The following is a 27,801-nucleotide window of genomic DNA, read 5'->3' as shown; positions in this document are numbered from 1 at the left end:
CATCATTTACTATGTTACTATGTTACTCTTTGGGGTTCTACATGGAATGTTGCTACTAATTAAAATTCCAGAATCTCGTAACTCTTTAGAATTCCAGAATCTTCAGAACTTTTAGTACAAGAACAGTGCTGGGTAGACTTCTACGGTCTGTGCCCTGAGAATGGCAAGGACAAATCTAACTCGAGTACAAAGCATCACATACCATGTAAAATGAGTTTATCTTGTTGGGCAGACTAGATGGACCGTACAGGTCTTTATCTGCCATCATTTACTATGTTACTATGTTAGGTACCCGCATGTACTCACCCATTGCACACCAAAATGCACAGAATACTAATACTTTAATGGGTAGGTGTACACGTGGAGGGGCATTTTCGAAAGGATGTTCAAGTCAGAATAGGGGCGTCCAGATCAGAACATCCCAAATGGACATTCATATGGATATAACCTGTTTGAAAATACATGAGATGGACATCCATGTGCTGGAAATGTCCAACGTGAACATCCGCTTTACAAACTGAAATATCCAAATTTTGGATAGGGGAAAACAAGGGACATGGATGCTTGTATAGTATCATTCTTAGAAAATGGCCACACAGATGTCCATGCAGAGCAGAGGGCATTAGCGTAGTTTGGGGAAGGGGGGGGGGGGTTGAGGGGGGCAGTGCTCCCCCAAACAGCTTGCCACCTCCTACATCGCTAGACCTGCCAAGTCTCCCGCATTGAGCAGGAGACTCCTGCTTTGGCAGGTCGTTTCCCGTACTCCCGCCAAAGTGGAAAAGTCTCCCACTGACAGGGGTGGTCCTGTGAGGCACTCCTCTGGCATCTTTCCCTTCCCGTCACTGCCGCCGCAACTCTCCCCCCTGGACCGGCTTCTCCTCTTTTCCTTCTTCTCTCCCTCAATCCTCTTCCCCTGAATGCTACCTTTAATTTGTTTCAAAACTTGCCAGGCGATGGCAGTGATTCACAGGCACTGCCCTGCCATCAGCCCAACATTCTATCTCTACTGCAATGGCCCGCCCTCTCTGGAGTAACTTCCTGTTTTTGCTGGGGCGGGCCACGCAGCAGAGAGAGAGAAGATGTCGGCCGGCTGCAGGGCAGTGCCTGTGAATGGCTGCTGCCAGTGGCAAGTTTTGAAACAAATTAAAGGTAGGTTCGGGAGAAGAAGGTTGAGGGAGGAAGAGGGGAGAAATAACAATTGAATACATAGGCGCCGACTCCGTGGGTGCTGTGGGTGCTCAAGCCCCCCTAATATTTTAACCCGCCGTCGGAAGTTCCAGTTCCAACCCCAGCCAGCCCGACCTGGCTGCCCTCTTCTCCCTCAACAGTCCTCCGTTCTCACCTTCTTGCCACCCAGAATTTAAAACTCATCTTACCTCAGGTCCTGGCAGCAGTGAAAGGCGAGCAGGCTCGGCTTCAGCCTTCTCGTCTCTCTCAGCTCTGGTCCCGCCCTCATTTCCTGTTTCCGCGAGGGCGGGACCAGAGCTGAGAGAAAAGGTAAGGTTGCAGCTGAGCCTGCTCGCCTTTCACTGCTGCCAGGACTGAGGTAAGATGAGTTTTAAATTCTGGGTGGCAGGAAGGAGGGGATGGAGGACTGTTGTGGGAGAAGAGGTCGGGCTGGGGTTGGGACTGGAACTCGGAAGAGAGGGGGGATGAAAAGGGGCAGGTGGTGTTTGGGGCGAGTTACTGGACATGAAGGAGAGGGGAGAGAGGAGAAATCGCTGGACATGGAGAGAGGGGAGGGGAGAGAGGAGAAATCGCTGGACATGGAAGAGAGGGCAGGGGAGAGATGAGACTTGTTGGACATGGATGGAGGGAGGGGAGGGCAGGGGAGAGAGGAGAATTGCTGGATATGAATGGAGAGGGAGGGGAGGAATGCACCACCTGTAAAAAAATAAATTTTCAGCATCACCAATCATTTTGAAAAGTTGGCTCCTATGATTGAATATCACTAAAACAGCTTATAAATTATTGCAGCTGGTAGAGAAACTGCAATTATAAATTGTATTTTTGTGCCTTTAACTGTAATTCAATCTAGTTTCCAATAATCTCAGCAGAAACAAAATCCACTTATGCTTTTTGATAATGCCTGCTGGCAATGGCCATGGACTGTTACTATATTTCAGAATGCCTTGACAATCTAAACCTCCAATTTGTTGTTTGAACTCCTCGTGTATGTGAGATGTTCCCCGATGTCTGTCTGTTTTATTGTTGATTGTATGTTTTAGCACATCTATATGACCATTAGCCATAGCCTCCTTTGATATTGGTAAAAGAAATCTTTCAGCTGTGCCTTGTGGTTTTCAGTTAACCTTTATTGGAATTTTCCTGGATTTTCTTTTGCCTGACATCTAAATGGCATTCACCTTCATCAAATATGAAGAATTGCATCTCTTGTGGCCTTGACAATACAGGTATGCAACGTTCGGTCAATTCAGACCAGCACAACTTCCCGCTTGACTACAACCAAAACCTTCAACTCATTTGGTAAAGTAATAAGTGGCCTAGTGGTTAGGATGGTGGACTTTGGTCCTGGGGAACTGAGTTCGATTCCCACTTCAGGCACAGGCAGCTCCTTGTGACTCTGGGCAAGTCACTTAACCCTCCATTGCCCCATGTAAGCCACGTTGAGCCTGCCATGAGTGGGAAAGCGCAGGGTACAAATGAAACAAAAATAAAATAGATACTATTGGAGATTCTACATGGAATGTTGCTATTCCACTAGCAACAATCCATGTAGAAGGCTGCGCAGGCTTCTGTTTCTGTGAGTCTGACGTCCTGCACGTATGTGCAGGACGTCAGACTCACAGAAGCAGAAGCTTGCGCGGCCACATTGGTGATCTGCAAAGGCCGACTTCTACATGGAATGTTGCTAGTGGAATAGCAACATTCCATGTAGAATCTCAAATAGTAGCAACTGTGGAGGAGTGGCCTAGTGGTTAGGGTGGTGGACTTTGGTCCTGAGGAACTGAGTTCAATTCCCACTTCAGGCACAGGCAGCTCCTTGTGACTCTGGGCAAGTCACTTAACCCTCCATTGCCCCATGTAAGCCACGTTGAGCCTGCCATGAGTGGGAAAGCGTGGGGTACAAATGTAACAAAAATTAAATTAAAATACTCCTAGTTGTAGGTACCAAAACATTACAAGCAGGAAACCCAGCTATTTTCTGATGTATTCCTTGCGTTAGCTGCTCAGATTTTAGAGAAATAACAACTTATCTTGGTCCAATGAACTTTGTACATCCTAGTCAGTCAACTCATACTTATGTCATTTCAACTGAGTAGCAGCAAAAGGTTGCTTAATGTTTTTAAATGTTTTGGTATGTTTGATTTTATATGTTACAATATTTATACAAGTAATACGTTTTTTTTAAAAATGCATCATTTGTCTAAGCTTTATTTTTATTTTAATTTGTGTGTGTAATTTTTAAAACTAAACTTTGCTTTTGCTATATACATGTTATTACTTATGATCCAGATTTTTACATGATTTATATATGATTGTTGTATGTTTTTTTAGACTCCTGAGGCAGGCGCATACGCGCCGAAGCACAGCTGCTGTGTCGATGCTCATTAATAAAGACTTTGTAACGACATACGTCTCCCTGGGTCATTGAAAGAGCCAGATCATCCTACTCCTCCTTTTGCTGCACTACTGTTACGTAGGTTTTGAGGGTTTCTCCACCTCCGGTGGCTGCACCTCGCTCTCAACTGTGTACAAATTTTCTTCACATTTTGGGATAAGGAATCGGCCTTGAATAATTTCTAAGTATGTCAAGCTGTTCGAAGCACTATATTCTGGTCAAAGGCAGTGTAGGAAAAGGAAGCAGTCCGAAGCACCACATACTACTACTACTACTACTATTTAGCATTTCTATAGCGCTACAAGGCATACGCAGCGCTGCACAAACATAGAAGAAAGACAGTCCCTGCTCAAAGAGCATCATCACTGGTGTCCTCTGAGCCATCCCAGATCAGTGTGGGAAGAGGGAAAGAAAGGAAAAGACAGTAGCCTGTTGCCACTTATGCTTCCACCTAGTCTCTGTTCTTGAAAAATGATTCAGTAGAGAAGAAGAAGAAATTATTATAGGAAGCAATGGATTTTGTGGCCCTTCCCACACCTATATAAAGACAGAAGACCAGGGGCATTGCTCATACTCATCATCACCACCTTCTCTTGTCGATAGGAAGGTTGGGAATAATGGTGCACCAGTTCTTTCTGTGCTCGACGTTTCCTTTGCATTACCCAAGCTTCCAGATCTTGACCGTTGTTTTAGACATCATTGACATAGTAGAACCAATAAAAAGGCAAGTTGAGTAGCTGAACGATCAGACGTGTCCTGCTGCATTAAGTAAAACTGATTCAGTATGCGTTCCACTTGATGTAGTCACATTGAATGCAGGGGATGAAACCCTTAGGAAACTAGGGGAGTTGCTTATACCAGTGGTTCTCAACTTGGTCCTCAAGTACCACCTAGTCAACCTTGTTTTCAGGATATCCAAAATTAATATGCGTGTGATACGTTTGCAGACCATGCAGGCAATGCATGGAGAGTGGGGGTGGGGAGGAGAGAAGGGAAAGAGGAGAGTGAGGAGTTCAGGCGGAAGAAGAGAATGTGGACTTGGATTTTGTATGATAATATAGGACAACATTGGGTTGAATGGGGTGGGGTGTGAGCAGAAGGAGAAGAGAGAAATTCATGCAGATAGGGTGGGAGGGTAGATTTACTAGGCAACAAATGCAGCCGGCCATGTAATCCTGCTACCTACATCCCCTAAAACAACTTATTTGGGGAGGGGGCTGCGGGCTGCAGTGGAGTACATGCGGGCTATATTTCCTCCTGGCTGAGTAAGTGCTGGGGGGGTAACGAACGCTTTGGAAATGTGGTGTTCTCCACAGAATCCGTCCTTCCAGTCTTGTTCGTCTTTTCCTTTTGAATAATTAAAAAGGGACTGCACTGATTCAAAATCATTTCCTGAAGTAATATCAGGAAATACAAAGACCATTCACTGGATTGTGTGCAGGAAAGGCAGCTTGCTAAATTCAAGAATGATGGAGTAGTGAAACTGCCAGCATATTGCCTTACAGTAATTCTTGTTCATTGATAAAAACATTTAAAACACTACCTACTATGAGTGAAAAGATAAAAGCTTATGCGAATGATTCAATGCTATGGTTTCCCAAAAGGGAAAAGGTTTTATTAATATTAGATGGAATTGCTTTCAGCTGTTATGAACACATTAGTAGGAACGGCATAAGTGAAATGATTACAGATGAAGTACAGAATTTCACAAGTTACTTTAGAGACTTTAGAGACTAGGGCTGAATTTTATTTCAATGTATTAAATTTGTATTTTGACCAATCAACCATGTCCTCCAGGCAAATTACAGCAGCTTTATTAACAATGGATGTGAAAGATAATGAGCATATTCATATTATAGTATACCAATAATATAATTTATTATCTTCCTGTTATTAATAATCTCTTTCTGGATATTCATTATTTGTTGAATGAAATGAACATAGCTGCAGTGAGACAGAAATAATTTCAAAGTGAACGACTTTAGTCTTAAACTTCTCAACTAAAATACAGATGTTGAATAAAGAAGGAAAGCTTTAAAAGCCTCTTCGTATTTAGGAGAAATTTGCTTGGGGTTATTACATTTGAAGGCAAAGAACTGGGCTTTATTCATGCTTGTCCCTGTTCCAAGCAAACTGTGTCCTCAAGTGATTTGCGAAAGAGGATCAGGTACACAAGGGTAGGAATGTACTGCAAGGTTGAAGCAATAAAAGATGAAGGGAATACAGAGCAGGTAGTAGGGACAGAGCAAAGATGCTTTGTATGGACTAACAAAGTGAGCCAGACTGGTAGCAGGATTCAGGCTGCAGCCAAGGTCTCAGATTTCAAGTGTCCATTATTGTAGCATGAACGGAACATTTGTTACCATCCCTGATACAGCAGAAGCCAGTGATAAAAAAAAAAAGAGTTTCGCCATTATGGCGTTCTGCAGCATTGAGCTCTTTTAACTAAAGTATGGAAGCCACACAGCTATACCCCTCTTGGTTAAGCCATCAGCCACAACACAAAAGATACAATAGACCCCTGATGCAGGCCTATGTGCCGAAACATGGCCGTGTCAGATCGTTTTTTTTAGCTGTTGATATTAAAGACTTCCTGAGAGCCTTCTTGCGCAGTCCTCACTTTCTTACCTGAAGCCAGTGATAAAGCCACTGTCTTGACACTGTACCAAGAAAACATGCATATGAGTCCCAGATGATTGGGTGACCAAGAAAGAAGACAGTTTGATCAAGGGTGATCCAGTAATTTGTAATGCCCCATTTAGGTGCCATACCTCATTTCCACTTTTTTAGGTTCTAAGGATTTACGGCTGTCTCGTCTTATGGCAAATTTAGGGCCCCTTTTACTAAGTCAAGTAGGCCCCTACGCGTGCCCAACATGAGCAAAAATGGACTACCACGTGGTTCTTGCGGTAATTACGTGTGTCTGAAAATATTTTTTATTTTCTGACATGCGTAGCGGACGTGCGCCAAGTGGCATCTGACACGCGTAGGTCATCACCGCCCAAATTCTTTACCGCTAGGTCTAAGGCTGGTGACCCAAAATGGACGCGCTGCAATTATGATTTTGCCGCATGTCCATGTTCGGGAAAATAAAAGAGGCCTTTTTTACAGGCGCGCTGAAACGTGATTCTGCATGTGCCGAAAACCCATGCCTACACTACCGCAAGCCAGTTTTCAGCGTGCCTTTGTAAAAGGCCCCCTTAGCTAGGTGGTACAGAGCGTGCTTGTTAGTTTTATTGATTTTTTTTTCCATAGCAGGAGCTGAAAACCCACAAAACGAGGCCTGCAATTTGAGAGACTGACAAAACTGTGTAAATGTCTTCACCTCCCATTCTGGGAAAGGTTCAGGAGGTCCATGGACACCATTGTGAAGAGCTGGAGAGCCATTATAGTCTGTGTAAAAAGCAAGTACAATATAAAGACTTCAATTTAAAACAAAAGACTATCTCTACTTAAGGAAGCAGGTGAAAGCTTAACTTTTCACTCAGGCCTTTAATGGAAGAGGTAAGCAGTCCAAATGGGGCAGGAATGATCCCCTAGTGGTTTAGCAAGAGTGGGGCGGTGGGGGTGGTCCGCCCCGGGTGCACGCCACTGGGGGGGGGGGGGTGTCGGCTCCGCTGGTTCCCTGCTCCCTCTGCCACGGAACAGGTTACTTCCTGTTCCGGGGCAGAGGGAGCAGGGAACCAGCGGAACCGACAAACCCTCAGTGGCGTGCACACGGCAGGCAAGAATATACTTGGGGGGGGGGCTTGGGTGATGTGCCGAGGGGGGGAGTTGATGCGCTTAGGGAGGGTTGATGCGCCGAGAGGGGGGTTGATGTGCTGAAGGGGGGGGGCTTGGCTGATGCGCCGGGGGGGGGGGGGGTGGTTGATGCGCTTAGGGAGGGTTGATGCGCCAAGAGGGGGGTTGATGTGCCAAGGGGGGGGGGCTTGGCTGATGCGCCGGGGGGGGGGGGTTGATGCGCTGAGGGGGGGGGTTGATGTGCTGAAGGGGGGGGCTTGGCTGATACGCCAGGGGAGGGTGGTTGATGCGCTGAGGGAGGGTTGATGCGCCGAGAGGGGGGTTGATGTGCTGAAGGGGGGGGGCTTGGCTGATGCGCCGGGGGGGTGTGATTGATGCGCTGAGGGGGGTGTCATGCTGCACCCGGGGGGGGGGGGGGTGCCCAGTGGCGAACCGCTCCGGGTGGCAGCCGCTCTCGCTACGCCACTGTGATCCCCAGTCACTCCTGCATCACTGGACACCATTTTTAAAATGGTATCATCTGACCCTGAAGCTGGTAACCTTTTGTTGTGCATCTGTATACTGTAATATGACTATCTAAGAATATGGCACTGGTAAGCCCTGGATCTGCAGGAAATGAGTGAGCTATTTTAAACCCGGCTATCATCCTGTGAATGGGAAGTGAGTGTGCCTTGCCAGAGGATCCAGGAAGCTGGCACCAGTGATCTGTAGCTTGTAGCCTGGACAATTTATTTTCTTTTTGGCTGGAGTAAGCCTCTGGTGTAGACAGTTTGTTTCATGTTGCCAGTATTTTGTGGTTTGCCTGCTAGACTGGTTACAGGAACTAATTAAAAAAAAGAAAAAAAATCAACTGCAATAAACCTGGGTACAAACAGCCTCATCTTACAAATTGTGGTAGTGATGGGATCACATCTTATATTAGGAAACGAGAAATAAACAGCGGAGAAGGACCAAATCCTTTGAGTAGCTGGAAATCCAGATTCCTTGTTAGGGTTCTGCTAGGCGTCCCGAGATTCAGCAGCAGCTGCAAACAGTGGAACAGTTCATGGACTCACCGTCAAACCTTGCAGGAAAAGGTAGAGCAACAGCACGCCTTGCTAGCCAAATTTCTCAAGCAAGAGTCTGCCGTGATTGAACAGGTTGGCTTTATTGCAGTCTTATAAGATTTGTTCTGGGGGAGGAGCCCAACAGCCTTGTAACCAGTGTGGAGTGCACCATCCATGCCGCAGGCTAGCCTAAAGAGACCAAGAGATAATACCTAGGTTCCATTACAGTATAGGCACCTATCGAAATGGCCTCGGGATCCCTAAATGGAGTTATAAATGGAGTTTAATTGTAGAATTGCCTTCTTTATTATTATGTGGGCTGCACAAAATTGCTCCCCTATAAGCCTTAAGGGGGTCTTTTACTAAAGCTTAGCTCGAGTTATCTGCGGCAGGGCCCATTACTAGTAAAAAAGGCCCGTTTCGTAAACAAATGAAACGGGCGCTAGCAAGGCTATAGAGAGAGAGTGTGTATATGTATGTGTGTCTGTGTGTGTGTGACACAGAGAAAGTGTGTGTGTGTGTGTCTGTGTGTGAAAGAGAGTGTGCACAGGTAGGGTGAAAATGAAGAGACAGCAGTGAAATTTTACATAGGACTGCTTAACCATTTGAGGCGTGTTTGTGTGTCTATGTGAGAGAGTGTGTATATGTGTGTGTGAGATAGAGACAGCAGTATAAGTGTGTGTGTGTGTGCGTCTGTGTGAAAGAGAGTGTGAAAGGGTAGGGTCAAAATGAAGAGACAGCATTATAATTGTACATAGCACAGCACAAACATTTGAGGTAGTTCTTGCCTTATGTCCCCTGCCGCCCCCTCCATACCCAATGATTCGTTCCTTGTCTTCCATCCCCTCTGTGTCCTGTGTGTGTGTGTGTGTGTGTGTGTGAGAGAGAGAGAGAGAGAGACAGAGAGAGAGAGGTGCTAGCAGTCCCTGTGATAGTGGCAGGTCAGTTGCTCATTATAGCCAGTTAAGATTGAGAGTGTGTGTGTATGTGATGGTTTTTTTCCTTCCCTCCTATGCCCTCAATGTCCGTTGTTTGTGTGGAGAGCAGAGATCTATATGGTCCTTTTAGCTTTGCTGTTGACGTTGCGTAGCAACTGTGTACTGCTGGTTTTCATTGTTTTGCGATGTGTCTTATGTCACGTTCCGTCGCTTAGTAACGGGTTCGCGATGCGATTGGTTGAGTGTCATTGGTCTGCCCTCGACGTCATGACGTTTGATGCAGGGGGCGGGGCCAACACTCATGGGTGAATTCCAGGTTTCATCACCATGCATTTAGAATGTTGGGACTTGTGGAGGCTTCAGAACGTTGGAGGTGCGTTTTATATAGAGAGATTTGTTGCATTTGTATCCCACATTTTCCCACCTATTTGCAGGCTCAATGTGGCTTACATTATGCCGTAATGGTGATCGCCATTACCAGAATGAGAAATACAGAGTGGTATTGCATTAAAGTTCATAAGTGACAGAGTAATTTAAGCAGTCAGGTATAGAGAGTTAATTTCCGGAATGAGAAATAGAGTGGTATTGCGTTAAAGTTCAGTGGTGACAGAGTTAGTTAAGCAATCAAGTATAGAGGGTTTGGTTTTGTCCAGTTCTGGTATGTTTCGTTATCTGATATTTAGTAAAAGACCTCCTTAAGAAAACTTTAACCAGAACTCATTGTTGTACCATTGACACCATGGCATAAGTTCATACTTTTCTCTCTCTGTCTTTTCCATGCATATTTATCACCTTTAGCTCATTTCACCACATCACACACCATTGGCCATGGAGGAGAGGCCTAGTGGTTAGAAGTACCAGTCTGGAGATCCCACAGTGGCTGGTTCAAATCTCACTGCTGCTCCTTGTGATCTTGGGTAAGTCACGTAGGGGTCCTTTTATAAAGGCACACTGAAAAATGGCTTGCAGTTGTGTAGGCGTGGGTTTTGGGTGCGCGCCAATCCATTTTTCAGTGAACCTGTGAAAAAGGCCTCTTTTTTTTGCCGAAAATGGACGTGCAGCAAAATCAAAATTGTCGCGCATCCATTTTGGGTCTAGTGGTAAGGAATCTGGGTGGTAGTGACCTACGCACGTCAAATGCCACTTGGCGTGCATCCGTTACACGTGTCCAAAAATACACGGCTTAGTAAAAGGACCCCTTCATCCTCCATTGCCTCAGGTACAAACTTAGATTGTGAGCCCTCAAGGGGCAGGGGAATATCCAGTGTACCTGAAGGTAACTCACCTTGAGCTACCACTGAAAAAGGTATGAGCAAAAAAAAAAAAAAATCCCAAATTGCACCCAGCTGGAATTTCAAAACAACACCATGAATGTCTGAAGTCCTTCAACACTGGAGAACGGCAAACACAGAAGAAAGCTTCGAGAACAGTGATGCTCACACTCTCATCAAGAAGCTCAGAAGTTTTCTTTCTCCATTCTCTTAAGGTGTTGTTAGAGAAATCCAGTGTTTGCAGAAGACTGTCCTTGTGAGAACCAATAGCACTTTGCCATACAGGGACTCCTGAGGCAGGCCTGAACGGCCGAAACACGACTCGTGTCGAGTCCAGTTTTTTAAGAATAAACTCTTGCTGTGAACTTTTTTTCTGAGTCCAGTAGAAGTTTGTTTGGCGTCATCCATCTTGTCACCTCCGCCGTGTTCTTGTCTGAAGTCCTTAACATTGCTGTGGATCAAATATTCTAATGATCTCAAATATTCTAATTATTCCAGTGAAACCCTCAGAGCTCACCTGCAAGAAAGTGATGTGGATAAATAAGCAGAGCAGGGGATATATTGCATCAGTGGCATCTTTTTTCCCAAGTGTAATTTTGCCCATCGTTGCCTTCAGGAACCGCAGCAATTTTTAATATCACAAATTTTACTGCACGGGCTGTACCCTTCACAAAATGTGTCAAAAGGTGACCTCAGTTTAATATAGCAAAAATGCTAAACCCGCACAATTTAGTGAAAAAATTTATTAAAACTTTGCTGCCTGGTGAGGTGATCCTGCAGCAAGTTTGAGCTGCTATTATGTAAACTTCCTTCTGTTGATCTGACAGATCAGCTTAATGATTTCTAAGTACTCCCCAGGCAGAGAGCGGAGGTCACTCACAAGGACCCTTATTCTCTGGGAGTGGAATGAACAGTGCATTTGTAATAGGTCCTGAGAGGTATGTGCATGAATATAAACATAAGTTTCTGCATTTGGGCATTAAATATTCATTTTAGGATCACACCGAAGGGTTACTGATCTGAGGGAGAAAATAACCCTCTGTAACTCTTTTCTGGGTTTAATCTAAGATCTGGCTGCTCCGGTCTCAAAGCTGGATGTCTCTTCAGACCTGAAGGTTAAAAAAGAAATGAAAAATCCTTCTCTTCAAGATCATTTCATAGAAAGGTTCTCTTTCCCTGTCTTTCTTGTTTAATCTTTCAGCAATGTTCTTTTCTTTCTCTTGGCTTTTACCATCATCATCATGGTTTTTTTTTAATGTAACAAAACAAGGCAAATATTGTTCAAGTCGTTCAGTCGTTTGGCGCCTAACCACCTTCCCTACATAGCTTATAACCTTTAGATTGTAAGCTACCTACACTGACTACATAGTTTGTAACCTTTAGATTGTAAGCTCTCTTGAGCAGGGACTGTCCTTCCCCATACTAAAATTGTACAGCGCTGCGTAACCCTGGCAGCGCTATAGAAATGCTAAGTAGTAGTAGTAGTAGTAATCAAGGTAAAGCATAGATCACTTCACAAACAGAAAAGTGGAACCACATTTTCGATATGATGTCTAAGTCCGAATTTGGATGTTTTGCAAAAAACATCCAAAATCTGAATAGGAAAGAAAGTCATTTTCAAAAAAGAAAAACAACTATTTTTCCAAAATAGTGTTTTAAACCAGTGGCGTAGCAAGGGGGGGGGGGGGGGGGTGGGGGCAGTCCGCCCCAGGTGCACGCTGCTGGGGGGGGGGGGGGGGGTGCCGCAGCGTGCACCTGTTGCCCTGTTTCAGTCCGATTTCTCAATTCGCATGTGTTCACTGCTCCCTCTGAGTCTACCCTGGAACAGGTTACTTCCTGTTCCGGGGCAGACTCAGAGGGAGCAGTGAACACATGCGAATTGCGAAATCGGACTGAAACAGGGCAACAGGCACGCGCCGCGGCACCCCCCCCAGCGGCGTGCACCCAGGGGGTGTCATTTCACCGGGGGGGGGGGGAAGAAGAGGTGTCATTTCGCCGGGGGGGGGTCGCGCTGCACCCGGGGGGGGGGGGGGGCGCATCGGCGATCCGCCCCGGGTGTCAGCTAGGGTCGGAATGCCACTGTTTTAAACAAGGTTTTGTGATTTGGACATTTTGTTTTTTGGTCCATTTTTGAAAACAATCCAAAAACATCCAAGTGCAAAATGCACAAAATCAAGTCATTGGGAAGTAGGAGGAGCCAGCATTTTTAGCAGACTGGTCTCCCAGACATCCCAGGAAAACAATAGAGCACCCTAGAGGACACTGCAGTGGACTTCATAAAATGCTTCCAGGTACACATCCCACCATTGCTCCCTTATCTTGTCTGCTGAGCCCCACAAAACCCACTTCCCCCAACTGTACACCACTACCATAGCCTTTATGGGTGAAGGGGCCACCTATATGTGGGTAAAATGGCTTTCTGGTGAGTTTTGGATGGTTCAAAATTTCCTCCACAAGTGTAACAGGTAGGGAGAGGTAAAAATGATAAAGGGGATGGAACTCCTCCCATATGAGGAAAGGCTAAAGAGGTTAGGGCTGTTCAGCTTGGAAAAGAGACAGGTGAGGGGAGATATGATTGGGGTCTACAAAATCCTGAGTGGTGTAGAACAAGTAGAAGAAAATTGATTTTTTTACTCATTCCAAAAGTACAAAGACTAGGGGACACTCAAGGAAGTTACATGGAAATACTTTAAAAACAAATAAGAGGAAATATTTTTTTACTCAACGAATAGCTAAGCTCCGGAACTCTTTGCCGGAGGATGTGATAACAGCGGTTAGCGTATCTGGGTTTAAAAAAGGTTTGGACAAATTCCTGGAGGAAAAGTCCATAGTCTGCTATTGAGACTGACACGGGGAAGCCACTGCTTGCCCTGGGATTGGTAGCATAGAATGTTGCTACTGTTTGGGATTCCGGAATGTTGCCATCCAGGTACTTGTGACCTGGATTGGCCACTGTTGGAAGCAGGATACTGGGCTAGATGGACCATTGGTCTGACCCAGTATGGCTACTCTTATGTTCTTATGTTGATCTTGGAGCAGGCCCACCACATATGCATATAGGTTCCCACCTCCCCAAAGCCCCTCCAGCATATTTCTTCTACTTCTGAAATCAGTGAACAATTCCACTGTCAGTCCAGCTGCAAATAGTGTGAACGTCAACAGTGTATTTCCTAACAAACTCCTTTTATCAGCTTTCATTAAAGAAAAACCCACTGGCAAATCCACAAGTGTAATTTTATTAATGTGCTTCCTAATTGTTTTCCAAATTGTGTGCATTACGTTTTTTTTTTTAATGAACGTCAACCACATTGGTTAGTATCTGCAGTATAAGAAAACCGACAGTAATGATCATCAATGTTCCCTCTAAGCTGTGCTGGTGTCCTCTGCCCACGCTCTTGTTACAGAGTGAGTTTGTTCTAATATTCTCAAGAATGAGATGAAGCAGGAAACAGAAAAAGGACTTTATTTAACACACGGGGGCTTTTTCTTCTTGTTACAGCTTCAGATTGAGACTGAGCTGCATCTCTTCTGTGAATACATCAGTGAGGACAGGGACTGAACAGAAAGTAGATAGCAGATGATGGGGACAATTCTACAACTGGTGCCTCCATGTAGGCACCTCAAGAATGTGCGGTGGGAAACTATACTATAATGGCACCTGGGCACCCTGTACTGAAATGTTTTATGTAGCTAGAATGAGGCAGATTTTCAGCTGAAAATTGATCCAGCTAGATTCAGCTTACCATAGTCAGAGCCACTGAGAGAGAAAGCTGGGCCCAGGGCAAATAATCGTCAGGGGTCCGGGGCCAAGGCCGCCGAGAGACTGGGCTGGGCCCGGGGCAAGGGGTCGGGGCCAGGCCCGGGACCCCCTTCCCGCCCCCAAGGTCGTCATCACCGTCCCCCCGGGCCGCCGCGCCGCAGTCCCCACCTGCCCCCTCCGTCCGCCACCAGGCCGGGCCCCCTGTATTGAATCATCACAGCACCTCACCTGTCACCTCCGTGACTGAAAGCGCAGCAGCGGCAGATCTGCACCCTTCTCCTCCACCGCTAACTCCAGACTCCGTTCCTTTTATCTTGCTTCACCATATGCCTGGAATAGACTTCCTGAGCCGGTATGTCAAGCTCCATCTCTGGCCGTCTTCAAATCTAAGCTAAAAGTCCACCTTTTTGATGCTGCTTTTAACTCCTAACCCTTATTCACTTGTTCAGAACCCTTATTTTATCATCCTCACTTTAATATTCCCTTATCTCTTGTTTGTCCTGTTTGTCTGTCCTAATTAGATTGTAAGCTTTGTCAAGCAGGAACTGTCTGTTCCTGTTCAAGTGTACAGCGCTGCATACGTCTAGTAGCGCTATAGAAATGATAAGTAGTAGTAGTAATATTCCCTTATCTCTTGTTTGTCCTGTTTATCTGTCCTAATTAGATTGTAAGCTCTGTCGAGCAGGGACTGTCTCTTCATGTTCAAGTGTACAGCGCTGCGTACGTCTAGTAGCGCTATAGAAATGATAAGTAGTAGCAGTAAGTAGTAGATCAGATTCGCCTCCCATCGGGCCTTCCCTCCTTCTGTCCTGCCCTCATCTGACGTAACTCCCGCGAGGGCGGGACACAGGGAGGGAAGGCCCGAAGGGAGGCAAATCCGATCTGCTACTGCTGCACTTTCAGTCACGGAGCGAGGTGACTGGTGAGGCACTGTGATGATTTCATTGCAGAGGGCCCGGCCCGGAGGCAGATGGAGGGAGGCGGGTGGGGACTGCGGCCCGGGGGGGGGGGGGCCGTGACAATGATGATGACCTCGGGGGCGGAGCCCCGAGCCTGGCCCCGACCCCTTGCCCCGGGCCCGGCCCAGTCTCTCGGTGGACCTGGCCCTGGGCCCCTGACGATTATTTGCCCTGGGCCCAGCTTTCTCTCTCGGTGGCTCTGACTATGGTAAGCTGAATCTTGCTGGATCAATTTTCAGCTGAAATCTGCCTCATTCTAGCTACATAAAACATAGCTGGCTAAGCATTAGGGCTGTGCAGGCCATGAACTTTCACTTTGTTTAGTTTGCAGGATTTTTCATTTCAGTTGTTTTTTCAATTTTGTTTATTTTTTTGTTTCAGGGGCAATGTTATCAATAGTGTGCCCTATTCTTTAATAGTGCACCTACTGATAAAGTGTGCTTTATTGACAACATGAGAAAACCTGCAAATGTCAGTGTTTTTTTTCCTGTCGTTGTTGGTTAAAAATGACACGAAACCATGCATATTCCTACTAAATCACTCCTGCTGAAAATCAGCTTTAGTTGCTAACTCCTCTCCCATATGTGTCAATTAAAGTATGGGACTATTGCCCATCCCCCTTGATTCTTCCTCCCTCCTGTCCAAATGTAAAAGTTTGGTGAGGGGCAACATTCCCCTGCAAGTCTCCTTCTCTCCCTCATAAAGGCAAAATTTCAATGGGAAGGCTTATTCTGAGTGCCCCCCCTTCTCCCATCTGATTCCTTAGGCAAGGACCTCATCACTTACCACTACTACTACTACTACTTGACATTTCTATAGCGCTACTAGGGTTACGCAGCACTGTACAATTTAATAAAAGAGGGCAGTCCCTGCTCAAAGGAGCTTACAATCCATCCCCCCTCCTCCTGCCAAAAGGCCCCCTAGAATCTTCGTAAGCCGAGTTGTGAAGATATTGCTATCCGATCCCCCCCCCCTCACCTTGATGTCCTGCATTACTCTGCTATAGTGTAATTTATTTTTGATTTACAAAGACAGAAGTGCAGACGCCTATTATAAATAAGATAGGATCAGACAAATAATAATTTATGTACAAAATCAAATGAGACAGGGGAATGTATTACTTACCGATTTGTAAGCCCTTTTTGCTTTGAGACCTGCCTGAATGTTTGGGGATCAAGGTACTTCATTCATTAGACTATCATATCAGCCCATGAGCCTTCTAGTTTCCTTTGATGTGCATTGCTTGCTAATATATTTTATTTATTTTCAAGACTGTTTTTAGATCTATAATTTTATTTGAGTGGTACATTCCAAAAGTGATATACATAGTAACATAGTAAATGACGGCAGAAAAAGACCTGCATGGTCCATCCAGTCTGCCCAACAAGACAAACTCATATGTGCTACTTTTTGTGTATACCCTACTTTGATTTGTACCTGTGCTCTTCAGGGCACAGACCGCATAAGTCTGCCCAGCACTATCCCCGCCTCCCAACCACCAGCCCCGCCTCCCACCACTGGCTCTGGCACAGACCGTATAAGTCTGCCCAGCACTATCCTCGCCTCCCACCACCGGCTGGCTCTGCCACCCAATCTCGGCTAAGCTTTTGAAATATTTGAAAAGTGTAATGCAATAAAATATTGTGTTCTCCATAGCCAATAATTCAGAAAAATCATGCACATTCAGTGCAGTCTATAAGTACTTGATAAGAGCAGGTTGACATCCAACATGACCAAGCAAAGCTGGAGTTTCTGTCTCTAAATCTAGGTCTGGTTTTCAGGATAAGTACAATAACACTGATGAAAAATATGCAATAAATTTGGTCTAAGAAACACTTTCATTTATTTGCATGGTTTGGATACCTTAAAAATCAGACTGGACTACCTCACCCTTTATGTAAAGCAAGATCCAGGTACTTCAACTCATGCCTAAAACCAGATCCTTTATGTACGTATTAGTGCGACAGCTCTGATTTTGATTTTCATTTATGGCACCTGGAGTTTTCATAAACTGTTTCTTATCATTCCTGTCTTTCATTAATAACCCCCCCCCCCCTACAGACATATGAACATGTTATGATGCCAAGTTTCCATCTTTGTTACAGACATCAGTAAACAGCAGGAGTTCTCAGCCCTCAGGACACACCTTGCCAGTCAGGTTTTCAGAATACCCACAATGAATATGCATGAGGTAGATTTGCATAGAATGGAGGCAGTGCATTCAAATTTACCTCATGTATATTCACTGTGGAAATCTTGAAAACCAGACTGACTTGGTGTGTCCCGAGGATTTGGTTGAGAACCCCTGGTATCCTATATAATAAAACGCACCTCCAACATTCTGAAGCTGACTGCATGGCTGAGGCATTCCTGCTCTCTGTATCCATCTCCTGAATTGACATCACGTACTTCCGGGTTCGTCACAAGCAGAAGGGACCAACCACGTGAGGTTTCTCGGCTTCAGAATGTTGGAGGTGCATTCTATTAAATAGGATTGGTCAGTTCCTTGAAGCACAGCCAGAGCTCAGCGTCCTGCACAGTAACGCTCAGACACCAGAGAGAGAGAGAGAGAGGGAGGGCCTGACACCAGAGAGAGGGAGGGAGGGGGGGGGGCCTGACACCAGAGAGGGGGGGGGGGGGGAGGTATCTCTGTCACACACACACTCTCTCTCTCTCTCTCTCTCTCTCACAGTCAATGTCTTTCTCTCTCTCACTCTCACACACTGTCTCTCACACACTCTATGTCTCACACTGTATCACATTCACTCTCTATGTGTCACACAGTCACTCACACACTCTCTTGGTCTCATACACTCAGTCTCACAGAGAGTCTGTGTCTCACACACACTCTCTCTCTTGCACACACTGTATCTGTGTGAAACACACACTCTCTCTCTCACACTGTGTCTCACATACGCACTTGCACACACTCTCATTCTCACACACACACTCTCTCTCTCACAGATACACTCGCACCCAGACTCACTCTCTCTCTCACACACACACACTCGCACATTCACTCTCTCTCTCTCTCTCACACACAGTGACTCTCACACACACTCTGAGGAAAACCTTGCTAGCGCCCATTTCATTTGTGTCAGAAACGGGCCTTTTTTTTACTAGTATGGTAATAACTATTATTATGTGATTATGTTGGTGGTTATTGCAACTTGTTGGTTTTTCCCCTTGGCTCCCTCTCTCCTATGTTTACCCTCCCCCTCTGTTAAGGGGTCCTTTTCAGGGCTTTTTTTGAGGGGGTACTTGGGGGTACTGAGTACTGGCACCTTTTCTACTGTCTGCTAAAATTGACCCATGGTTCTCATATTTTAATGAAAGAGCTCAGGTTCTACATACAAATTCTGTCTTGTCATAGATTCTGTGTCTGCTTACAGGGGGCCTGGCTATTGTGGGGTGGGTCCCTCAATGATCACTCCATCCCTGAAGGGTGGCCTGGCATTTGAGTACTGGCACCTTTTTTGCTAGACAAAATGCACTGGTTCTTTTACTAAGCAGCGGTAGGACCATAGGCGCCCCGTATAAGAGGCTTGGGGAGGCTAAGCCTCCCCAGCCCAAACGTGACCTTCCCCTGGCTGCTGCTGCTCCCCCCCCCTCCCAAACGCAGGGCTGCCTGGCGCAGCAGCGCTGCAGCCAGGCAGCTCTCAGAATGTTCCTCTGCTCCTTGCCTTCAGCTGAGCTGAGCTCCCCGATCGATAGCCCTCCTCTCTTCGTTTCCCCCCCCCCCCCCCCGGAGGAGTATTACGTTCAGTGGCAGCGAGTGGCGATGGCAGTAAAGAAGAAAGCACTAGCTTCTCTCTTCCCTCACAGCAGTGTCCCGCCCTCGCTCGCGGAAACAGGAAATACATCATCGCAGAATGCGGGACACTGTGAAGGAAGAGAGAAGCTAGAGGCACGCCCGCTGCTACCTCCGTTCCTTCGATTATTTATTGATATTCATCGGTTCGGTACTGTAATATCTCCGTTTTATAGCAAGGTCTGATTTATCTGCACTAGAGGAGGACAGTGCCTGAACATTTTGCTTATTCAGTAGATTCAACATTAAGAGTTCAAAGTGTGTCTATGAAAAGTTGTTCTTGAGGTGATGTAGCTACCAAGAAATCATATCCTTGGAGTCGAGGCTAATCAAAGGTGGGCTCAGCAGGGCCATTTGCCCGGGCCTCCAACTAAAATGGGGATTCAAATCTCAATGCTTATTTATTTTAGTTAATGCGTTTACACACAACGAGATTAGAAAAGCATTAGTTATATGGAAGTATTCAAATTTACATCTCACTTCTTTCTTGATGCCTTGTTTTGCTTTCATGTCATAATTTTTTGTATCAAAATTTTATATTTACTGACAAGATACAGGCAACCAGTGTTGGGCTGCTAAAAGCTACCAGACATGATCACATTTATGTGACTTGATAGCAGCATTTTGAACTATATGTCATTTATGGAATTGATAACCAAGTAAAGGATTATAAACAGAATTACAGTAGTGTAATTTAGAAATAAACAGAAAGTGTAAATGAATATTTAATTATGCAAAAGAAATGTAAATGTCCATGCATCAAAAAAGGTTGAGAGTATGGAGCCTTCCCAGAGCACAAATTTCACAACTAAATGACAGGTTGGAATCATGAATCAATACCTAAGGTAAAGAGAAATGGGAAAGTCCCTAATTTTTGAGACGTGTCAAAGTAACATTTCTAGCAAAGCATATGGTCTCACATTTGGTAGTATTTCCCTTTCTGCACAAAGTTGTGCATAATGTTTTGCAGTTGTGCGATTGTGGTTAGTATATTAATTGTGACTATTTTATTTTTACTTTTCTGTGTTGTCAGACAGTTATGAATGTAAGCTCCGCCCATGGTCCCAACCCTAGCCCCACCCCTTTAGCCTCCCCAAACATTTGGGCCACCGACCGCCTATGGTTAGGACTAATGTGCAGGTAGCGTGCACCAAATCAGCACTACTGCAGGGGTACTGCAGGCAGGGCCGTGCCTAGGGTCTCCGGTGCCCCCCTGCTGTTGGCCCCGCCGGCGCACCCCCCCGAAAATGATCGCTACACTACCCACCCTTTTCTCCCCAGATCCTTTTCCTTTTTGTTTAAATTTACCTCTCCGGCGCGCAGCAGCATAGCATTAGTGAGAAGGAGGCGGCGCTCCCCCGCCCCGATGTGTCTTCTTCCCTTTGCTCAGTGTCCCGCCTTCTTCTGACGTCATTTCTGACGTCAGAAGAAGGCAGAACCGAGCGAAGGGAAGAGACTGACACGTCGGGGCGGGGGAGCGCCGCCTCCTCACTAACGCTACGCTGCCACGCGCCGGAGAGGTAAATTTAAACAAAAAAAAAAAGGACAAGGATCTGGGGAGAAGAGGGCGAGGTAAGCATGGTGCGGCGGGGCGCCCCCCAGAGGATGGCGCCCTCCTGCCATGCTTACCTCGCTTACCGTGTCGGCATGGCCCTGACTGCAGGCACCTTGTTGTAATTTCAATTCAATTCAGTTCAATTCCTGTATACTGCTAATATCCTTCAGTGCGGTTTACATTCTAGGTGAGATAAAAGCAGATAGTGTTAGTGTGAGGTATGAGAAACATTAGAGACCATTGGTGTAATGCATGAGACTAAAAACATCAAAGGAAAGGATAATGGATGATACTAGGAAATAGAAGTCATGATGGATTATTATGAAGTAGTCTTTGGGAAGAGAAAGGTTTTTAACCTCTTCCTGAAGCTGAGGTAGCTGTTTTCTGTTCTGATGGGAATAGGCGGAGAGTTCCATATTTAGACTCCAAGAATGGGGAATAGAGAGCTGAAAATCTTCTGATTTCGACTTGTCTTTTGGAACTGTGACTTAGCAGTTCAGAGGTGAAGCCCTATAGGATTTGTAAAACTAAACAAGCAGCTTTGAGCCTGAGTCTTTCTGCTATGGGAAGCCAGTATAGTTTGCTTAGATGAGTTGAAACACTAGTGTTTCTATTCAATTTGTATAGAAGTCTAGCAGCTGTGTTCTGTATGATTTGCAATTTTTCTTCTGATATTGACACTTAATACCAAGAAATAGAATGTTACAGTAATCCAAGTGAGGTACAACTAACATTTGGACTAGTAATGCAAAGGCTTTTTGGTCAAAGAATGATCTGACTAAATGTAGCTGTCTCATTTTTGAATAGTGTTTTCTTCCATAGCTGCTTAATATGGGAAGAGAAGGTGAGGGTAGAATCAAGCAAGACCCCTAGTACTGTAAAGATTTGACCATTGGTCAAACATATTGATGATGGGACCTCAACTCCCTGATTTCAGAACCACAGGACCTTGGTTTTTTGCGCATTCAATTTCAGTTTATTGGTCAGGGCCCAGGTGCTAACAGCAGTCATACCATTCGTTACAGACTGAGTTGGATTTATATTTGATGCTGTCACTGGTAAGAGAAGCAGGATGTCATCCGCATAGGATAATAGTAGTTCATTAAGTCCCAGGTGTATTGAGGCAAGGGATGACATAAAGAGATAGAACAGGATAGGCGAGAGGGGAGATCCCTGCGGGACCCCATAGTTAGGAGACCAGAAGTTGGAAAGTTGGTTGTTTTGCTTGACTTCGATTGGAAAGGAATTTGCTGAACCATTTGAACACAGTCCCTGTTATTCCTATCTGATCCAGGCGTTCCAGTAGCAATGTGTGGTCAACCGCATCGAACGCTGCCGATAGATCGAATTGGAGAAGAATTACTTGGTCGCCGTTGCATAGGTGTTGTTTGACATATGTAGTTAGAACTAGTAGCAATGTTTCCGTACTATGTGACAATCTGAAGTCAAATTGTGACTGGTGTAAAATAGAGAATTTTTTCAGATATAAAGAGAGATGTTTACTAATGTAGGTTTCTAATACTTTAGAAAAAAGGGGTATGCTTGCCACTGGACGGTAGTTTGTAGGCGATGTTACGCCTAGCCCAGATCCCTTCAGTAATGGAGCGAGAACAATTTTGCCCTTATCAGGAGGAAGAGAGCCAGTCTTTAACAGCTCATTGAGATTATTGAGTAACCAGTTTACTGCTTTCATAGGGATGGGTTTGAGTAGGTGTTGATCCAGGGAGCAGTTGGCTCGGGAGCATTTCAACAGCATTGATCTTACATCCTCATCTGTTAGTGATTGAAAAGATTTCCAGTTTTGGTCAGTTTTGAGTCCTTGGGTTGTAGAATCTCCGGCGATTAAGGCTGAGCTATGGGTTGGTCTAATTTCCTTGCTTTAGATAGTTTGAACCTAATTTGGAGGATCATTTTGGAGAAATGATCAGCTAGGTCTTGGGCGGTGGGACATGTTTTCTGTGAATGTTCATTCTTATTAGTGGAAGCTAGTGTTTTAACTAAGGAGAAAAGTTTTTTGTTGTCAAGATCACCTTGACCTATTAGGCTGCTATATTATTGGTGTTTGAGTCCGCATCGGAAGGCTGAATTCCATTTGGATTTATCAGAAGTATCTTTGTTCTTTCTCCATTGCTTTTCAGGGAGTTGACATTCCTCTTTTAGAATGGATAGTTCCTCTGCAAACCATGGCAAGTTTCGAAGTTGACACACGCTGTTTCCTGTGGTAGAAAATATTTTTCTATTTTCTACCGGGGGGGGGGGGGGCATTCACGGTGGTAATTGGCAGCACGGCCACCTTGGTACTGGCTGCCTAATTACCACACAAGTAGCTCGAGAGTCCTTACCGCTAGGTCAATAGGTGGTGGTAAGGGCTCAGGCAGTGAATAGTTGTGCGCAATTTTTAATTTTACCACATGGCCATTTACTGCCCCATTAAAAAAGCCCCTTTTCCCAACCATGGTAAAAAATGGCCCAGCACATTTCATGCATCCACACAACCAGGGCCGCTGAGAGGGGGGGTAGGGGGGACAAAATTGGGCCTCCAAGGGGGGCCCGATGCCAGGGTCTCTCTCCTCCTGCTCCCAGGCCGCTGGCGCTGCAGTCCTGGGTCTCCTGCCTGCCCTTGGCTCTGTTGATAGCTCCCCTCAGTCGCCACCGTGACCGGGCACCCTGTATTCAAATCGGCAGCGCCTCACCTCCATGTGAAGGCGGCAGATCACCTCCCTTTGGGCCCTCCCTCACTGTACCTGCACTTGCAGAAACAGGAAGTGACAAGGGCGGGACACAGTGAGGGAAGGCCCGAAAGGAGGCGATCTGCTGCCTTCACACGGAAGTGAGGCGCTGCCGATTTGAATGCAGGGGGCCCAGTCATGGTGGTGGTGGTCGGAGGAGGGCTATCAACGGAGCTGAGGGCGGGCAGGTGAGACCAGGGATTGCAGCGTCAGCGGCCTGGGAGCAGGAGAGGGCGGTGACGGTGGTAGGGTTTGGGGGGGGGTGACGGCGGCGGTTGCCCCGGGGGGTGGTGGTGGTGGTGGCGGGGTTAGTAAAAGGATCCCTAAATTACCTTTTGTTTTTTTCCCTGGTATGTCTGTGAGGTCTTGTTTTCCCTACTATCTTATTTGACATTGTAGTTCCTTCTCTCAAATTTTTGTGCTATTTGTAATTTTTCGTTTGTACACTGCTTAGCTCAGTGTTCCAGTTGAAGCAGTATAGTAAATGTCTACAAAGGATAAATAATACTAACCAATAGCAGGGCAGCTTTCAAAATGCTTGATGAGATCATAATGTGCTTTGAGCTACCTGAGACGTCATGTGACCTGACCTGGTCTCTTTCTCTATAGAAACCAAAAAGAAGGGATTCCAAGTGTTTAGGGCTTCAGAGGCACATTAATAAGTATGAGCTGGGCGTTAACATGGTGCTCCATTATTAATGACACAGCTTTGAATGGGGCTGCAGGAATGGCTCAAAGTTATTTGGGGGGTGGGGGTCTGTTACAGAGACACAGACATAATAATCTTATAAGGCGATTTGCTCTTGGCTAATAAAAAGATGACATTTGTTTGCTATTGATCGAAATGCAAAGTTACAGTACAGTGAAGGATCAGAGTCTGCATGCTGTGTAATGAAGTGCTTGGTTCCCGTTCAGCATGCCTCAAAATTATTAATTACACCCGATTCAGCTCTTTTCAGCTCTTTTGAATGCTAATCTTTGCCATCAAATTACCAACCAAACACAATATAAGGACTGTAATGCAATAACCCTATTTTGGGCTAATTAAATTCCAAGGTAAAGTGTTTTATTAGCCTAGAGCACAGTTACTACTGAATTTACCTCAAGTCTCAGGTCATTAATAATTTGCGTCAATTATTCTGAAAGGCATCAGAACACTGAAGAAATACTTCCAACCTAACAAGAGCATAAATAGAGGGGGTTTCAATTATTTCTCTATAACAACAATTAAATACTGCTTTATTTAAATGTGCTCAATGCTTGAAATGGTTATTATTTTTCAAATGATTTCTGGGATTACAGATTTGAACTCCTGTTTTTTTTTATGAGACCCTATGTATATTTTCCTTCTGAAGGTATTTAAAGTCTACTGTTCATAGCACTGTTTGCAATTTTCAAAGCCTTTCCCATGGGTAAGGTGAAGCTTTATATGGGTAAAAGTATGTGCATAGTGCAATTGTAGGATAGTAGATGACGGCTGATAAAGACCTGTATGGTCCATCCAGTCCGCCAAACAAGGTAAACTCATTGTATGTGCTACTTTATACGTATACCTGACCTTGATTAGTCCTTGCCGTTTTCAGGACACAGACCGTAGAAGTCTGCCCAGGACTAGCTTTGCTTCCAAATTGCCGGTGTTGCCACCCAATCTCTGCTAAGCTTCTGTGGATCCATTCCTTCTGAACAGGATGCCTTTGTGTTTATCCCATGCATTTTTGAATTCTGTTACTGTTTTCATCTTCACCACAGAACAACAAAAACTCCCGCAAAAAACACAAAAACAACAAATCAAGCGGAAGAAATCCAGAAAGACCAGACTGAAACCACAGATAGTAAGAGCACCAAGGGAATTTTATTGGGACCCTGCACGGTCTATGCTCCGTTTGGACAGCATTGTTTCATTTTGTGATTATTTTGGAGGAACATCCGTATACGTCAATTTGAAGACCCCTGAAGAAGGCTTTTTTGGCCGAAACACGGACCGTGTAGGGTCCCAATAAAATTCCCTTGGTGCTCTTACTATCTGTGGTTTCAGTCTGGTCTTTCTGGATTTCTTCCGCTTGATTTGTTGTTTTTCATCTTCACCACCTCATCTCCACGAAAAAATACTTCCTGTCATTTTTCCTGAGTCTTTCCCCCTTCAACCTCGATTCATGTCCTCTAGTTCTACCTGCTTCCCGTCTCCAGAAAAGGTTTGTTTGTGGATTAATACCTTTCAAATATTTGAACATCTGTATCATATCACCCCTGTTTCTCCTTTCCTCCAGGGTATACATGTTCAGGTCAGTAAGTTCTCCTTGTACATCTTGTAATGCAAATTCCATACCATTTTTGTAGCTTTTCTTTGCACCGCTTCAAGTCTTTTCACAGTAAGATACGGCCTCCAAAACTGAACACAATACTCCAGGTGGGGCCTCACCAACGACTTATATAGGGGCATCAACACTTCCTTTCTTCTGCTGGTTACACCTCTCTCTATACAACCTAGCATCCTTCTGGCTACGGCCACCGTCTTGTCACACTGTTTCGTCATCTTCAGATCCTCAGATACTATCACCCCAAGATCCCTCTACCTGCCTGTGCATATCAAACTCTCACCACCTAACACATACGTCTCTCACGGATTTCTACTCCCTAAGTGATCACTTTGCACATCTTTGCATTGAATTTTAATTGCCAAACATTAGCTGATCTGCAAGGCTTTGTTCTGTGAGTCTGACGTCCTGCACCTGCAGGACCTTAGAAACAGAAGGAAGCCTTTTGCGAGAAGAAGAGGACCTCGGCTGGCGGGGGTTGGGGTCCCCTGCCAGCAAAGGCAGGCGATGGCTGGTTGGTGGCGGGAGGGGGGATTGAGAGGGTCATCGGCAGGGGGGTCCAGGGCCAAATCTACGGGGGCCCAGGCCCCCCTGGCCCCACATAGCTACGCCACTGATCTGGACACCAAATACAATTCTATAAACGGCACCCAGCTCAGATTGCCGTTTATAGAATAATGCTTAGCATTTATTTTTGTCGGTGCCGATTTTTTGGTGCCTTATACAGAATTTGCTTCGTGGTCTTTATTTGCCATCAATTTCTCTGTTTCTGTTTTTCATACGATGAGATATTTAAACTGTTAGTGGAAGTAGAAATGAAATATTCCTAACTCTGAACTAGTATCAGTTAGTATGGAACCTGTATCCTGTAGTCCTGAAGAAGGTACTATAATCATGATGGAGCCAAATTTTAAAATATGAGCACCCACAGGTACTCTGTGTGAGTGTGTATGGGGGGAGGGGTCCCACTGGAGATCAGCGAATTTGTGGGGGAAGGGTTCACTCTGCCCCTGCCTGGATCCTTCTCTGATGCTTTCCTTCCATTGCAGGTGGCCCCCCTGTGAACAGAGCTGCATGTTTCAGAAGTAAAGCAAAGGAGATCAAAACTTGACCGTCATGTGAACAAGCATGTTGGGCTTCTTGTCTTTTTCCTGCTGACTTCATACCATGAGACCTGCTCTATGTATTTACTCCATTCTATTCCAGATGATGCTAAAGTCAGCCACTCAACTTTGCATGTCTGAAAAGGATTAAGAATCCTCATGCATCTCTCTATATAAAAGGCAACACCAACGTTCTATGAAGCCTCCAGCCGGAAGTGTGAAGGGGGCGAGATATCCGGTTTCCCTATGAGTGTCTGCCCCGCCCTCTCTGTAACGCAGTCAGTGAAGGAAAACAGCAGAGCACGAAATCAAATCGCTGGCTCTGTAACAGTGAAGGACTCAGAGGGGGGGAGGGGAGAGAGGCCAGAGGGCAGGGACACACACACTCCCACATGCACACAGAAGAAAACATTGCTAGCCCCCGTTTCATTTGCATCAGAAACGGGGCTTTTTTACTAGTATTGTAATAAAACTGATAATGTATTATGCAAAAGAAATGGAGAACTGGCCTAATAACCTAAGAGATTTTTATTTGGATTTTCCCAGCTGCACAGGGCTTCTTGGCATCCATTTTTTGAAACAGATGATATGAGTAAATGCATTTGCCCATGGCCTTGAATACATTTTGTTATAAGTGTTTTTTTTAAGTCCCGTAAAGGGCTGAATCCATTATTATTCTTTTGTGGCAATTAAGTGTTTTATTTTTTTTTTCCAGAGATATGTTTCTGACACCTCCTGGCCTTATAAAAATGATTTGTTTTGAGAAGAGCTGCTTCTTGTGAAAACTGTATTGAGCAGGAACGCCCAGCATGACACCCAGCGCTGCTTCTCTGTTTCAAGATCCACAGACGATGTTATGGTGGATGTGAAGCGTCTGTTCACGCTTTCCAAAAATACTAGGACTAGGGGGCATGCGATTAAACTACAGTGTAGTAAATTTAAAACAAATCGGAGAAAATGTTTCTTCACCCAACGTGTAATTAAACTCTG

This window comes from Microcaecilia unicolor, chromosome 8 (assembly GCF_901765095.1).
Source record: "Microcaecilia unicolor chromosome 8, aMicUni1.1, whole genome shotgun sequence".
Taxonomy (NCBI): domain Eukaryota; kingdom Metazoa; phylum Chordata; class Amphibia; order Gymnophiona; family Siphonopidae; genus Microcaecilia; species Microcaecilia unicolor.
This window is presented reverse-complemented; position numbering follows the sequence as displayed.